The sequence below is a fragment of the Protopterus annectens genome, chromosome 8.part0, assembly GCF_019279795.1.
Source record: "Protopterus annectens isolate FY-2018-M chromosome 8.part0, PAN1.0, whole genome shotgun sequence".
Lineage (NCBI taxonomy): Eukaryota > Metazoa > Chordata > Ceratodontiformes > Protopteridae > Protopterus > Protopterus annectens.
In genome coordinates, this window is record NC_056741.1 from 677,544,415 (window position 1) to 677,558,158 (window position 13,744).

A 13,744-nucleotide genomic window follows, 5' to 3' on the forward strand; every position below is an offset into this window, starting at 1 on the left:
GATTAGACTGTTTTTCTGTTATGTCAGAACTGTATTACTGAATTATTTTAAATTTTTGTGTGATCTCTGAACTCTTGAATTGCACTGTGGTGTAGTAATGTTGTCTTGTGTTTTTAGTATTTATTATTAAATATTTTTAAACCCTTTTCAATTGTGGCTAGTTTATGTAGAGATAGTTAAGCTCTAGATTACATTGCATGCATATAAGTGATCCTGTAATAAGCCCTTCCAATAAGCCTTAAGACTGTTTATTCACACATACCATTGGTTAATAATATTGCACAGTAATAACTGGACACCCTTGTATGGGCCTTTGAGTAGCTGATAATTATTAGCTGGTAGTGGCATTAATTACTACTGTATAGTCTTGGTATAGGGGCACAGCTGGAGAATATGCATCAGCCTTTTCCAGGAGTGTCTGTGAAGTTGTATAAATACTTATCTCAAAGGGTGTGTGTGTGTCAGCTACTTGGGCAGGGACATTAAGCACTGGTTGGACAGAGAGGGTACTGGAGGTTTTAGCTTGCCAGCTAGGCTGAGATCTGGACCCTATAGCTATGCCAGTGGGAGTCTTAATGGGGACCTGGGGAGCAAGGGAGCAACCAGCCCCTGACTGACGGTGATCTCTGTGTGCTCTTAAGGGAAATTGCACTTTACTGTGTGTATCTGTTATCCTTTCCTCTTGTATGAGACACCCTCTCTGGTATTAGTGGTGAGGATTGATAATCCTTAATTGCTGGGCCAGGGCACGGGAATCACATTGTGGTGGTAGTGGTGGGATATCCACACCACGTATTAATTAGTTGGTAAATACTAATTGGCTTGTAGTGGTGTGGGTAGTGTGAATCCTGTAGCTTATGTACAGTGATCTCTGAAAGTGCTTTGTACTCTAAATCAGCCACGCAGTGAATACTCAGAGTTCAGATCACAATTGTTTTATTCCTTTTGTTATCTTAGTTAGTCAGAGTGAGCAGGCAGTATGTCAGCAGAGGAGTATGGAAAGCTGATAAGGAGCCAGCTGGTGGAGATGTGCCAGGCTAGGGGACTCATGCATGGAAACCTGACTAAGGCAGACCTGATTGCAGCCTTAGTTACAGCTGCATCAGAAAACAACATCCAGGAGGTCAATCAGACTGGCAGTGGAGATGCAATATCCTCGGAGAATGGACAGCTCAACCTATCTACAAAGGAAAATCGGACTGGCAGTGGAGATACAATATCCTCGGAGAATGGACAGCTCAACCTTTCTGCAGTGGACTTAAAAATCCAGCTGGAGCTAATGAGACTTGACTTGGAGGCCAGGCGTTTGGAGATAGAAGCAGAAGAAAAGGAGCATCAGAGGAGGCATGAGAGGGAAATGCTAACTCTCTGCCAGAGTCATGGAGGTAATGTGGAAGGGAGTAACTGGATCCCAGAAGCACGACATGTCAGTACATTTCTTCCGCAATTTAAAGAGGGGGATAATTTCATTCATATGTTTGAGAGTGTATGCAAACAATATAGTGCTGACCAAAGGTTCTGGGTATGGCTCCTGACCCTCTTACTCCATGGGAAAGTTGTAACTTTTTTGTCAGAAATGCCTGACTCTGTCTGTTTTTATTATTCTACTGTAAAAACATGTCTTTTAGAATGTTTTAAGCTAAACCTGAAATGTATAGGAAAAAGTTTTGTGAGCATAGACGCAAGGCAAATGAAAGTGTGTGGGATTATGTTGCTGAACTGAGCACGTATTTCATAGCTGGGTGAGTGAATGTCAGGTCACAACTTTTGAAGGATTGGCAGACATTTTGGTGAGGGAACAAGCCCTTAGCACTTTGCCTGAGGACATGAGGGTCTGGTTAGCTGATAGACAATGTGCTACTTCTGATGAATTGGGGAAGAAGGGAGACCTATACCTGGGCAAGCAGGGCAGCCCTGCACTAGAAGGGGACCCCCACTACTGCTCATGGGTCTAAAGGAACCCATGGTGGGAAGCACAGACTGCCCCAACAGAATCTGCCAGTAGCAGGGGAAGCCACTAGTCCAGGTACACATCCAGGAGCTAGGGTCAAATGTTTTGAATGCAACTAGTGGGGCCATGTGGCATACAGATGTCCATGGAGGCATAGTGTGGAACCAAAGGTGAGGGAACCAGTAAGTGGGAAAGACAAAATGCCAATAGTAGGTTGTCTTGGGACAACAGGGGTACTAAACTACCATCCTGCAGATGTACTGAGAGGGAAGTATTTGAATGAGGCAGTACTATGTGCTTATGTAGTTACACACGGTCAGGCTAGGAGACAAGCATGTGGATCTGGTAGCCTGGGGGAGATCCAGACAGACTGCATACTTGCAGCCAGGACTGGTGAGGTTGTTACTTCAGGGAGTGAGCTATGCTGTAGCAGTGAGACTGAAGGTGAGCCACAGCTGCCTGTGGGTACTGATGCTCCCTTGGACAGGGTAACTGCAAAGGTAGAGGTGAGTAGTAGTAGTACCCAGGCTGACAGTGAGGCACCACTGTCAGAGGATGCCAGACTTCCTGTGGAGGGGGAGCTGGGAAGGGTTACAAAGAGAGAGTTGAGACAGGATCAGCTCTCAGACCCTACATTACAAGGCCTGAGGTAGGTAGCTAGGAAGGCACTTGATTCTCAAGGAAAGGGGGAATCTGTATATTGGGACAAAGGGTTACTATACAGAGAGTAGACCCCTGAGAGAGATCTAGGAGATGAGAGAGTACAGCAGTTGGTAGTGCCTAGTGCCTACCATCTGGTGCTTCTAGCCATAGCCCATGATATTCCATTTGCATGTCATATGGGCATAAAACAAACAAAGAGATGTGTTATGCAAAACTTCTATTGGCCTGGAATTTCCAGAGATGTAACAGGGTACTGCAGGACCTGTGAGCAGTGCCAAAAGGTAGGCAAGGCAGGAGACAAGGTGAGAGCTCCTTTGATGCCTTTGCCTGTGATTGAGGAGCCATTTCAGAGGGTAGCGATGGATACTGTGGGTCCTCTGAGTACCCCAAGTTACATGGGGAAAAGTATATCCTAGTGGCAGTGGATTATGCTACACGATACCCTGAAGCAGTGGCTTTGTCCTCCATTCAGGCAGAGAAGGTGGTAAATGCTTTGTTAGAGATTTTCAGCAGGGTGGGTTTCCCAAAAGAAATACTGTCTGACAGAGGTGCCAGTTTCATGTCAGACCTGCTGGCTTGTCTGTGGAAGTCCTGTGGGGTGAAGCACATGAAAACCACCCCCTACCATCCCCAGACTAATGGTCTTGTTGAGAGGTTAAACTCTACAATCAAGTCCATGCTACAGGCATTTGCAGATCAGTTTAAGAGGGAGTGGGACAAATATTTGCCCCATCTGTTGTTTGCTAACAGAGAGGGTCCCCAGGAATCCACAGGTTTTTCACCCTTTGAGTTTCTGTATGGCCTTAGCATGAGGGGACGTCTAGATTTAATTTGAGATGAGTAGGGAGGTGAGTGCGAGACTCACAAGGAGTCTGTTGTGGCATACATCCTAAACCTCAGGACAAGGCTCAGGGAACCCATGATCTTGGCCAAGGAGAACCTGGCAGAAGCCCAACAAGAGAAAAAGGTGTGGTATGACAGGAATGCTCGAGCTAGAGGGTATGCTGTAGGGAAGCAGGTAATTCCTGTTAGGTTATTCTTGTCAGACACAACAAGTTGTAAGCAGCTTGAGAGGGACTCTACAAGGTGGTAAGAAAGGTATGAGATGTTAACTACATGGTGGAAGTGCTAGGCAGATGGCAGGGGCACAAATTGTACCATGTTAACATGATAAAATCTTACCATGATAGGGAGGCCCTTGTGCTGAGCATTTGCAGTGGATTTCAGGAGGAGTCTGCGGGAGATCTGGGGACTGATCTCAGTAAGGCTCGAGCTGACACCTCAGTGTAAAGAGTAGCAATATCCCAGCATCTCCTGCCAAGGTTTGAGAACTCCGAGCAGTGTTGCAGGAATTTGGGGACATGTTCACTGGGAAACCAGGTTGCACCCACCTGGTGCAGCATCAGGTCGATACAGGACCCCAATGGCTTATTAGGCAGGCCCCTTATAGGGTGCCTGAGAGAGTCAGACAGACTCTGAGGGAGGAGGTACAGAAGATGTTGGAACTAGGGGTGATTCAAGAGTCCAACAGTCCCTGTGCTTCCCAGTAGTACTGGTGCCAAAGAAAGATGGCAGCATCAGGTTCTGTGTGGATTGCAGAAAATTAAATAGTCACACAAAGTCAGATGCTTACCCCATGCCTAGAACAGAGGAGGCCCTAGAGAAGCTGGGTGGGGCTAAGTATCTTACAACCATTGATCTTACCAAGGGGTACTGGCAGGTGCCCTTGACTCCCAGTGCTAGAGAGAAGTCAGCCTTTGTGACTCCATTTGGCTTGTATGAATTCACAAAGATGCCATTTGGGATGAAGAATGTTCCAGTGACTTTTCAGAGGCTGGTAGATCATATCCTAGCAGGAGCAGGAGGGTTTGTCCTTGCTTACCTAAATGATACTGCCATCTACAGCCATTCCTGGTCAGAGCACCTTCAGCATATCAGGGTGGTGCTGGGCAGACTACAGAGGGCAGGGTGTACCATTAAGCCGGGAAAATGTCAGGTGGGTATGGCAGAGATCTCCTACCTAGGACATAGAGTGGGGAGTGGTTAGATAAGGCCAAAACCTGCCAAAGTGGAAGCCATTCAGGCATGGCCTGCACCTGTTACTAAAAAGCAGGTGAGGGCATTTTTAGGGACAGCGGGGTACTACAGAAAGTTCATCCCCAGTTATAGTATGATAGCTGCTCCCCTCACAGATCTGACAAGGAAGAACAGGCTATTTAAGGTAGTGTGGACCCCAGCATGTGAGCAGGCATTCCAGAAGCTTAAAGAAGCTTTTGGAGGACCCCCTGTGTTAACCAGTCCAGATTACAGCAAATAATTTGTTGTGCAAGTGGATGCTTCAAACTATGGGGTTGGGGCTGTACTTAGCCAGATTTCCTCAGAGGAGGAAGAGCATCCGGTGGTTTATCTCAGTCTTAGGCTCCAACCCAGGGAGGAATGCTATGCAGCTGTAAAAAAGAATGTCTAGCCATAGTGTGGGCACTGCAGAAACTTCATCCTTATCTGTATGGAAGGAAATTCAATGTTATGACAGATCACAACCCTCTAACATGGTTAAACAGAGCCAATCAGCAAAATGCCAAGTTGCTAAGATGGAGCTTGGGATTGCAAGCATATGATATGACAGTGCAGGACTGCAGTGGGAGAAGCAATGCCAATGCGGATGAGCTCTCAAGACAGGGAATGTGGTGAAATACACTCAGATAGACCTAACCCTCTCAAGCGGCATTCATCAAGGGTCACTTGAAAAACTAGCTTGAGTTCTCTGGGGGGAGGGGAATGTGAAGACTGGCAGAAAAGGGTGATGGCTGGCAGCCTAGCCAGATAGAATTGTGCAGATAATTCTATCATTTGTAAATGTGTAATGTTGAACTTAAAACAATGTGGCAACATTGCCATCTGAAAACTAAGTCAAGCATTTCAAATCTTTCTTTTGAAGTTAAAATTATTTCAAATCTATCCTTTGATCTGTAGAGCTTGGAGTCAGTCTGTCTGAGCTAGCACATTCTTTATATTGTTTAAGGAATAATTACTAGAATTTACATGTGGAATGTCCTTTATTGCTCTAAGTGTAAAAGAATGTAAATGCAGTTTCTGTGTGGCCTGGAAACCAGGAAGGTGTAAAAGATGATGTAATGTTTAGCAGAAATGCAGTTTCAATTTAAACAGTGAGAACCAGAGATTATTAAGCATTTTTGTCTGACTATTCAACTCAGCACTGTCTTGCTCTATGTAAGTAAGTTATTTTAGAAGTATGTTTTCTTGTAGCAAGCTAGGAATTAGAAAAAATATTAGACTAAATGTTTTTCTGTTATGTCAGAACTGTACTACTGAATTATTTTAAGTTTCTGTGTGATCTCTGAACTCTTGAATAGCACTGTGGTGTAGTAGTATTGTCTTGTGTTTTTAGTACTTATTATTAAATATGTTTATACCCTTTTCAACTGTGGCTGGTTTATGTAGAGATAATTAAGCTCTAGAGTACATTGCATGCTTATAAGTGTTCCAGTGATAAGTCCTTTCAATAAACCTTAAGACTGTTTAGTCACACTTACCATTGGATAATAATACTGCACAGTAATAATTGGACACCCTTTTAAGGGCCATTAGCTGACAATTATTAACTGGTGGTAGCAGGAATTACTACCATATAGTCTGGGTATAGAGGCACAGCTGGAGAATCTGTGTCAGACTTTCCCAGGAGTGTCTGTGAAGTTGTATAAATACTTATCTCAAAGGGTGTGTGTGTATCAGCTACTTGGGCAGAGACACAAAGTACTGGTTGGGCAAAGAGGGGACTGGATGTTTTAGCTTGCCAGCTAGGCTGAGATCTGGACCCTATAGCTGTGCCAGTGGGGAGTCTTATTGGGGACCTGGGGAGCAAGGTAGTGACCAGCCCTGGAATGACTGTGATATCTGTTTGCTCTTAAGGGAAACTGCACTTTACGTGTGTATCTGTTATCCTTTCCTCTCACATGAGATGCCCTCTCTGGTGCTAGTGGTGAGGATTGAGGCTCCTTGATTGCTGAGCCAGTGCATGGGTGTCACACCCTACACAGACAAACAAACACACAAACCTTTGCACTTGCCATGTCTGGGATTACAACTCCTATCTAACTACTACATCACACTACAGCATTACACAGTTATAGAATACGCCACAGAGCTTAGTGGGTTAATTCATCCCCAGAGGTATATTTCAAAGTGAATGACAACAACAACCTTGCCAAGGATGGGCAATGGAAAGTGTAGTTCATAGGTTCATATGTTGGTACTAGGCTATCAACCATAGGGCCTATACATGCCTAGACATGAAAATTCCCTGGCTATGTCTTCGCAAAATATTTACTTCTCTGGGCCCGTGTCTAGCAGGGCAGCTGACATGATCCCTGGGGTCAATTTCCTATCTCCCATCCAATCATCCATGTTCCTTTTGAAGAGGGCCAAAGAGGCACTCTGCTTGACATGTATGGGCAGTCTATTCCAGAGTCTGGGGAGTCTCTAGGTCAGGAACACATCCCTCCAGTGTTTATTGTTCATTGTGATGACAAGATTTGGGTCCCTGGAGCATGTGTCTGTGAAGGTTTGGAATTCTTTAAGTGTAGCATGTCGAAAAGCTGTGGGTTTGACATGGCATGGTATGTTAAGCAGAGATCACCTCTGAGAACACAATATGTGACACTATATAGCTGGATGATTTTCAGATGGTCAGCATAGGCCATCTGGTTTAGGCCTGTAATTCTTTTAGTGAGGTATGTCTGCAGCCTTTCTAGTTGTTGCAGATGTCTTGTGAGGTACATACTTAACAGGCCATTGTAGTCTGTGCTGGGTCTACTGAGAGATGACTACAGTGGGACAATGGCCTCCTTTTTTCTGGATGTAAAGCCCTTAGTTATGTGGTGTGCCCCATAGGTGTATTTCCTGACTGTTGTGGTGATGTGGTTATCAAGGGTGAGACCTCTGTACACATGTGTCTCTAAGTCTGTTATAACACTGTAGGTGTTTAGTGCACTGCCACCTATGTGGTACTTCACAGGTACATGTCACTTCCCAACGGGGATAGCTATACATTTCTTGGCATTGATCTTGAGGCCATGGCTCAGACACCAAACATGTCTTTCTGTAAGGCCCTTCTGTAGAATATCCACATCATGTGGGGATTCAATACTGGCTCCCAGTGTGCAGTCATCTGCAACCTTTGTTTGCCAGAGTCCCTTACTGTTGGACTGTACTTCAGAGCAGTAGATGCCAAACAAGGACAGTGCCAGGACTGAACCCTAAGGTACTCCAACTGTCACTTGTCTGGGGCTGGGGTCAGTGTCACCTACATTTACAGTGTGGGTTCTGTCAGTACAGCAGTTGGCAGTCCATTGGGTGACATAGGAATTAATGACCAGCTTGATACATTTATCTATGATTCCAGACTGGGGGATGGTGTCAAAGGCCTTGACAAGGTCTGGATAGGCTGTGTGAACCACCTTACCCTCGTCCACATCTCTGGAGATGATTTCACAGTTGTCAAGCAGGTTGAGGTGACATGATCGGCCCTTCATGAACCCAACCTGGTTGGGGTCCAGTGTTTGCAGGTTGCCAATGTGTTTGTTTTAATTTACATGATAATACATTCCATGGCCTTGCAGATCAGGCATGTCATACTGTCGGGGCTGTAGTTCCCAGGATCCAAGATGGAACCCCCTTGTGGACTGGGATAATTGTAGCTGTGTGCCACACAGTGGGCATAAAGCCTGAGGTGTGGCTATAATTAGACATGGCATGTAGGTGAGGTGCCAGTTCATTTTGTAGCTCATGTAGTGCACAGCCCGGGATGTTGACTGGTCCCATGGCTTCTGTTGTCTTAGCTCTGGAGAGTGTGTTTTTTACCTATGTGACCATTATGAATCTCTCAATCTTTCCGTGTTGAGATGGGCCCTTTGGGGAGGTGAGAAGGGGGTGCAGTTATCACTGAATCGATCTGCCATGATATTGGCAATATCCTTGGGAGAAGTATATTTAATACCATCCTGTTGTAGCTCAGAGCAGATCTGAGCATTGCCATTTAGATTCATGACATAGCTATGGAACAGCATGCAGTTGTCTTTGGCATCTTTGGCTATATTATGTTTGTAACTAGCTTTGTTAGATGTTATGAGGGATCTCTGCTTCTTACTGTGGCTTGTAAGGGAGTATTTTGCATCTTGGACAGTCCCCCGTTTCTGAAACAGTTTCCTCCTTTTGTTGTACAGTATGTTTATGGCAGCTGGCCACCACATTGGCTTCCTTTTCTTGGTGGTGAGCATGTTGGTTCTATATTGGATGGCACAATTCATGCCCGAGTGGATGTGCTTGTACACTGCCTTCATGTAGGATTCAGCAGTCATCCTTTCGGTTCCCATCTGCATGGGTGTCATGACGTTAGTCACATCTGATGTGTGGCATAACATTGGCTTTGGAAATGTGTGTTATGGAGATTTCCTTACTGGGGTGTGGGGGAGGGATGTTGATGTTAAGGATGATTAGCTCATGGGCAGACCTAACCACCGATGGGGTGACCATAGGTGTAGAGCATTGATTTTTCATGTTGGTAATGACCAGGTCTAGGATATTTGAGCCCCTGGTGGGACTATGGGTTACTTGATTCAGGGCATTGGGAATTATGGCTTCCAATAACCGTTGGGTACATGTGTTGGTACATAAGTATTTTTCCCAGTTAATGGCAGGTTAGTGCAAGTCACCCAGTATTAGGGTGTTTGGTTGTATCATAATATTGAATCATGGGGCATGGTGGGGATCTGTAGCAAGCTATACAATTTGGATTGCAGTCTGAACTAGTGTTAGTTGCACCGGGGGTATTTCAGACACATTCTGTTGGGCAATTAGCCTGGTAGTGTGAATATCCTTGGTGAATATGGACAGTCCTCCACCTTTATTATTTTGGCCCTGGTGTGATGACCAACAGGTGTGGTGAGAGCTGTACCTGGTATTGCAGGGGTGTTCTCTGGAGCCTTGGATCAGGTCTCTGTTATTGCACAGATATCGATGTTCTCCATTTTTAGGTGTGCCTAGTGACTGTGAATGGCCACAAAAGAATTGATCCCTACACAGATACACACACACACACACACACACACACACACACACACACACACACACACACACACACACACACACACACACACACACACACACACACACACACACACACACACAAACACACAAAGTTCTACAGTTGCCATGTCTAGAAATAGAACTCTTACCTAATTAGTACATCATACTACAGCATTACACAGTTTTAGGGTTTGCCACAGAGATCACTGAACTACTCCTTCCCCAAATGTGTATTTCAAAGTGAATGACATCATCAGCCCTACCAAAGTAGAACATTTGACATTGTAGTGAGTGTGAATGGCCTCAAAAGCATTGATTCCAACACAAACACACACACACACACACACACACACACACACACACACACACACACACACACACACACACACACACACACACACACACAGTTGCCATGGCTGGGATTAGAGCTCCTAATAACTAGTATATCACACTACAGGATTATGCAATTATAGGACACACCATGGAGCTTACTAGGCTACTTTTCCCCTAAAGGTGTATTTCAAAGTGAATGACATAAGCAACCCTGCCAAAGTAGGGCATTTGAAATAGTAGTGAGTGTGAATGGCCTCAAAAGCATTGAGCCCTACACAGACAAACACATACGCAGTTGCCATGTTTGGGATTAGAACTCCTACCTACCTAGTACATCACACTACAGCATTACATGGTTATAGGATGCACCACAGAGATTACTGGTCAACTCTTTCCCCAAAGATATATTTCAAAGTGAATGACATCAGCAGCCTTGCCAAAGTAGGGACTTTGAAATTGTAGTAAGTGTGAATGGCCTCAAAAGGATTGATACCTACACAGACAAACACACACACATGGTTTTCATGTCTGGGATTAGAACTCCTACCTAACTAGTACATCACAGTACAGCATTATGCAGCTTTAGCACATGCCACAGAGCTTATAGGGCTACTCCTTCCCCAAAGGTGTATTTCAAGGTGAAGACATCAGCAGGCTTGCCATAGTAGGGACAGGCCTCATGATGGGAGGCTCTTTGTCACTGTCTATCACTTTCTTCCACACATTTATGTATGTGTAATTTTGGTCTATTAAAGTGTGTTGTCCTTGGATATATGTGTGTATCCCTGTCCAGTGTGTGTAAAGCATGACTGGTTTGTACTGCAGAGTGTGTGCACAAACATCTGTGACTGTCAGATATGTATAGTCCACTGTTGTTGCCAGACATGGGCTTCATTTCTGTAAGTGTGTGAGCATGCCCAGTATGACCTTTCAGTATTTTGTTATCAGACATGGCCTGTGTTTCTCTAAGTTTGGGACCATGCCCAGTATGACCTTCTGTATTGAATGTGTGAATCCATTCCAGGTAGGTTGTACTCCAGTGCAGGCTTTTGTGTTCTACACCTACAGCTAGCAACCTGTTTCTGTGGGATATCTGTCGATAGTTTGACAATATGGGGTCAAAATGGGCAAAGGATAGTAGGTGACTGTATGTAATTGTGTCTGTGCTGCTTCTGCTACATGGTCTTGATGTTAGCAGAGCTATTCAGACACATGTACTGTTTTACACTGTGATGTTATAGGTCATCAATTACTGTCAGGTATACATATTTGCTTTCAGTGATGTCTTGGGAAACACAGGGAGAATGCAATTGCATCCATTATTTTGGTTTGCAGCCTACATATTCTTACAAAATCATGCCATTCTGGAGAGGGAGCTGCAGACACTTGCTGCTGGGTCTGTGTAAATGGTTCAGTACCTTGGTACAATGGTGGCTGAGGATCCCATGCTTGTACATCCATCAATGTGAAAGTATGGCCATATCCTGCTGTGGCCATACCTCACAACTGCACAGATTCGCACAGGTTACCCAGAGGCAGGGGTCATAATTCTGGACATTACCCCTTCACATTGTGGTTTATGAGCAGGTTTGTAGCCACCCATTCCTGTATTTGCAGGCAGGGATAGTATGTGCACATGGCTGTGTTTCGGACATCACACACTCCATGCCACCCATGCTCCTACCCCCCTATTATTCTATCCTCTTCCAAGCATTATGCAAACATTATCTGATAACTTCCCTATAGTTATCACCTCATCCCAGCAGTAATTCAGTTTTGGTTCACAGTTCATGCAGTAGGACATGGTGGACATGTTACTGGGATTTGTCCACATGGCCTTGCATTTGGGTTCTGTGGACTGTGTTATGTTGTTGTTTAGGAGTCCAAGACATAACATACATTGGCAGTACGGGTGAGACACTGGCCTTTGGCAGAGGACTCTAGGCCATTTGGTAGTGATGCAGGCCAGCTGTAGCAGGCTGTTTCATTGTGTCACTCCTACAGTCCCAGACTGCAATGCACTATATTCCCCTGGGGTGACAGGGTAGGTGTGCAGTGTGTTAATGCCAATACTTTCTGTCATTATTGATCCAGTTGTTTGGATGCTGGTAGGGCACTGCTTATAGCTAGGGACACACCTGCATGGGACACCTGTTCTGCATGCTGCATTCTTTGGCTATTGCCATACAGAGGTGAGGGTCATATATTACTCATTCCCAACAGCAGTGATAAGACCGGAGAGGTGCCTGTGGGTGATGGTGGGGTGAGCTGGGTGCATGTGTGCTATGGACACTACTTGCATCTGACTCACAGATATGCATGGGGCATTCCACTTATGCTGGCTTGTGCAGGGACATCAGCTGTTTCTCAATACTTCATACCTGTGACCTTTGTGGTCTGCCAGCATTTGGCCAGATGACATCGGAATTCCCTACTAGAAGCCCAACTATTGTGCTGCTAACCTGAATGTACAATTCCAAAAGTGTGTCAATTTGACAGTTACATATTATACACTGTCTGTCTGGGGTACTTCCCCCTGTTTATTGTTTATATGTCTGGACCCACATTCATTCCTTGTCCATCTTTCAGATGGTGACATGTATTACTTCTAAACATTTACTATGGCTTACTAATGGAATGTGTTTTGCTGGGATGCATTGTTTTTGGTACTGCAGTTATGAGAACTTGACCCTGTCATCGGCAGTATTGGCCAATGGCTACCAGAACAACCCTCACCATGCCTAAATACTGGCCACTCTCACACAATATACAACACACACCAAACTAACACATGCAGCCCTGCATATTGTACACATCTTACAATCTATCCTGCTACCTGGGCCAGCTCAGGTAATCTGTGCTCCACTGTTGTTATACCTACACATACATGTTACTACATTTCTACATAGGATTGGGGGGGGCACACCTGACATTTGTACACATTTGCTATGACTGCACTGATATTTCAGATACTCCATTTCATTCTGTATTCTGACCTATCATGCTGACTAGAGGCATATCAGTGTACTACAGATCTTAGGTTTGATTGGCCTACATTTCAGTTTCAGACTTCTTACCCTTCAGAACTAACATCCCATTGACTGACTTGTTGTAGTCTGTCTGTGTAGGTCTGGAGGGGGGATGTTCTCCATAGCCATCAATCAGAGGCCTTAGCACATCCTTTGTTTGTGTTTGTCTACACATGTCCTACTGGCTGAGACTGTTGTTGGGTATGTGAGCCTCCCTGACTGGCATGTGTGTGTCCAATGGACACACATGTGTCCCACCACATTTCATGCAGTGAGTTTTGTCACCTTGTCTAGTACTGGCTACTATGGTGATGCCAGTATTTGTTACAGATATCATGTTGCCACTATAGGTGTCTACTATCTGCTGGCATCCCATTCAGCCACCCGATTCCCTTGCATGCTCACATCCATACCATATATACAAGTAACAAAACATACTACTCCATTCGGCAATTGATAGGGAGAGTGACTTACCTTGTGGCTGTGCCAGTATTGAGGATGGTGCTGGAGGGATGACTATGCCAGATCCACAAAGACACTCCCTATACATGGTTAAGCACAGGTAGTGTCATGTTTGGCATCCATTATATTGTATGTGAGAGTCAGAGATAGGTGTCATTCCCTGGGTTCCTACTGTGTCATTGTATGCACTATATGTTGCCTT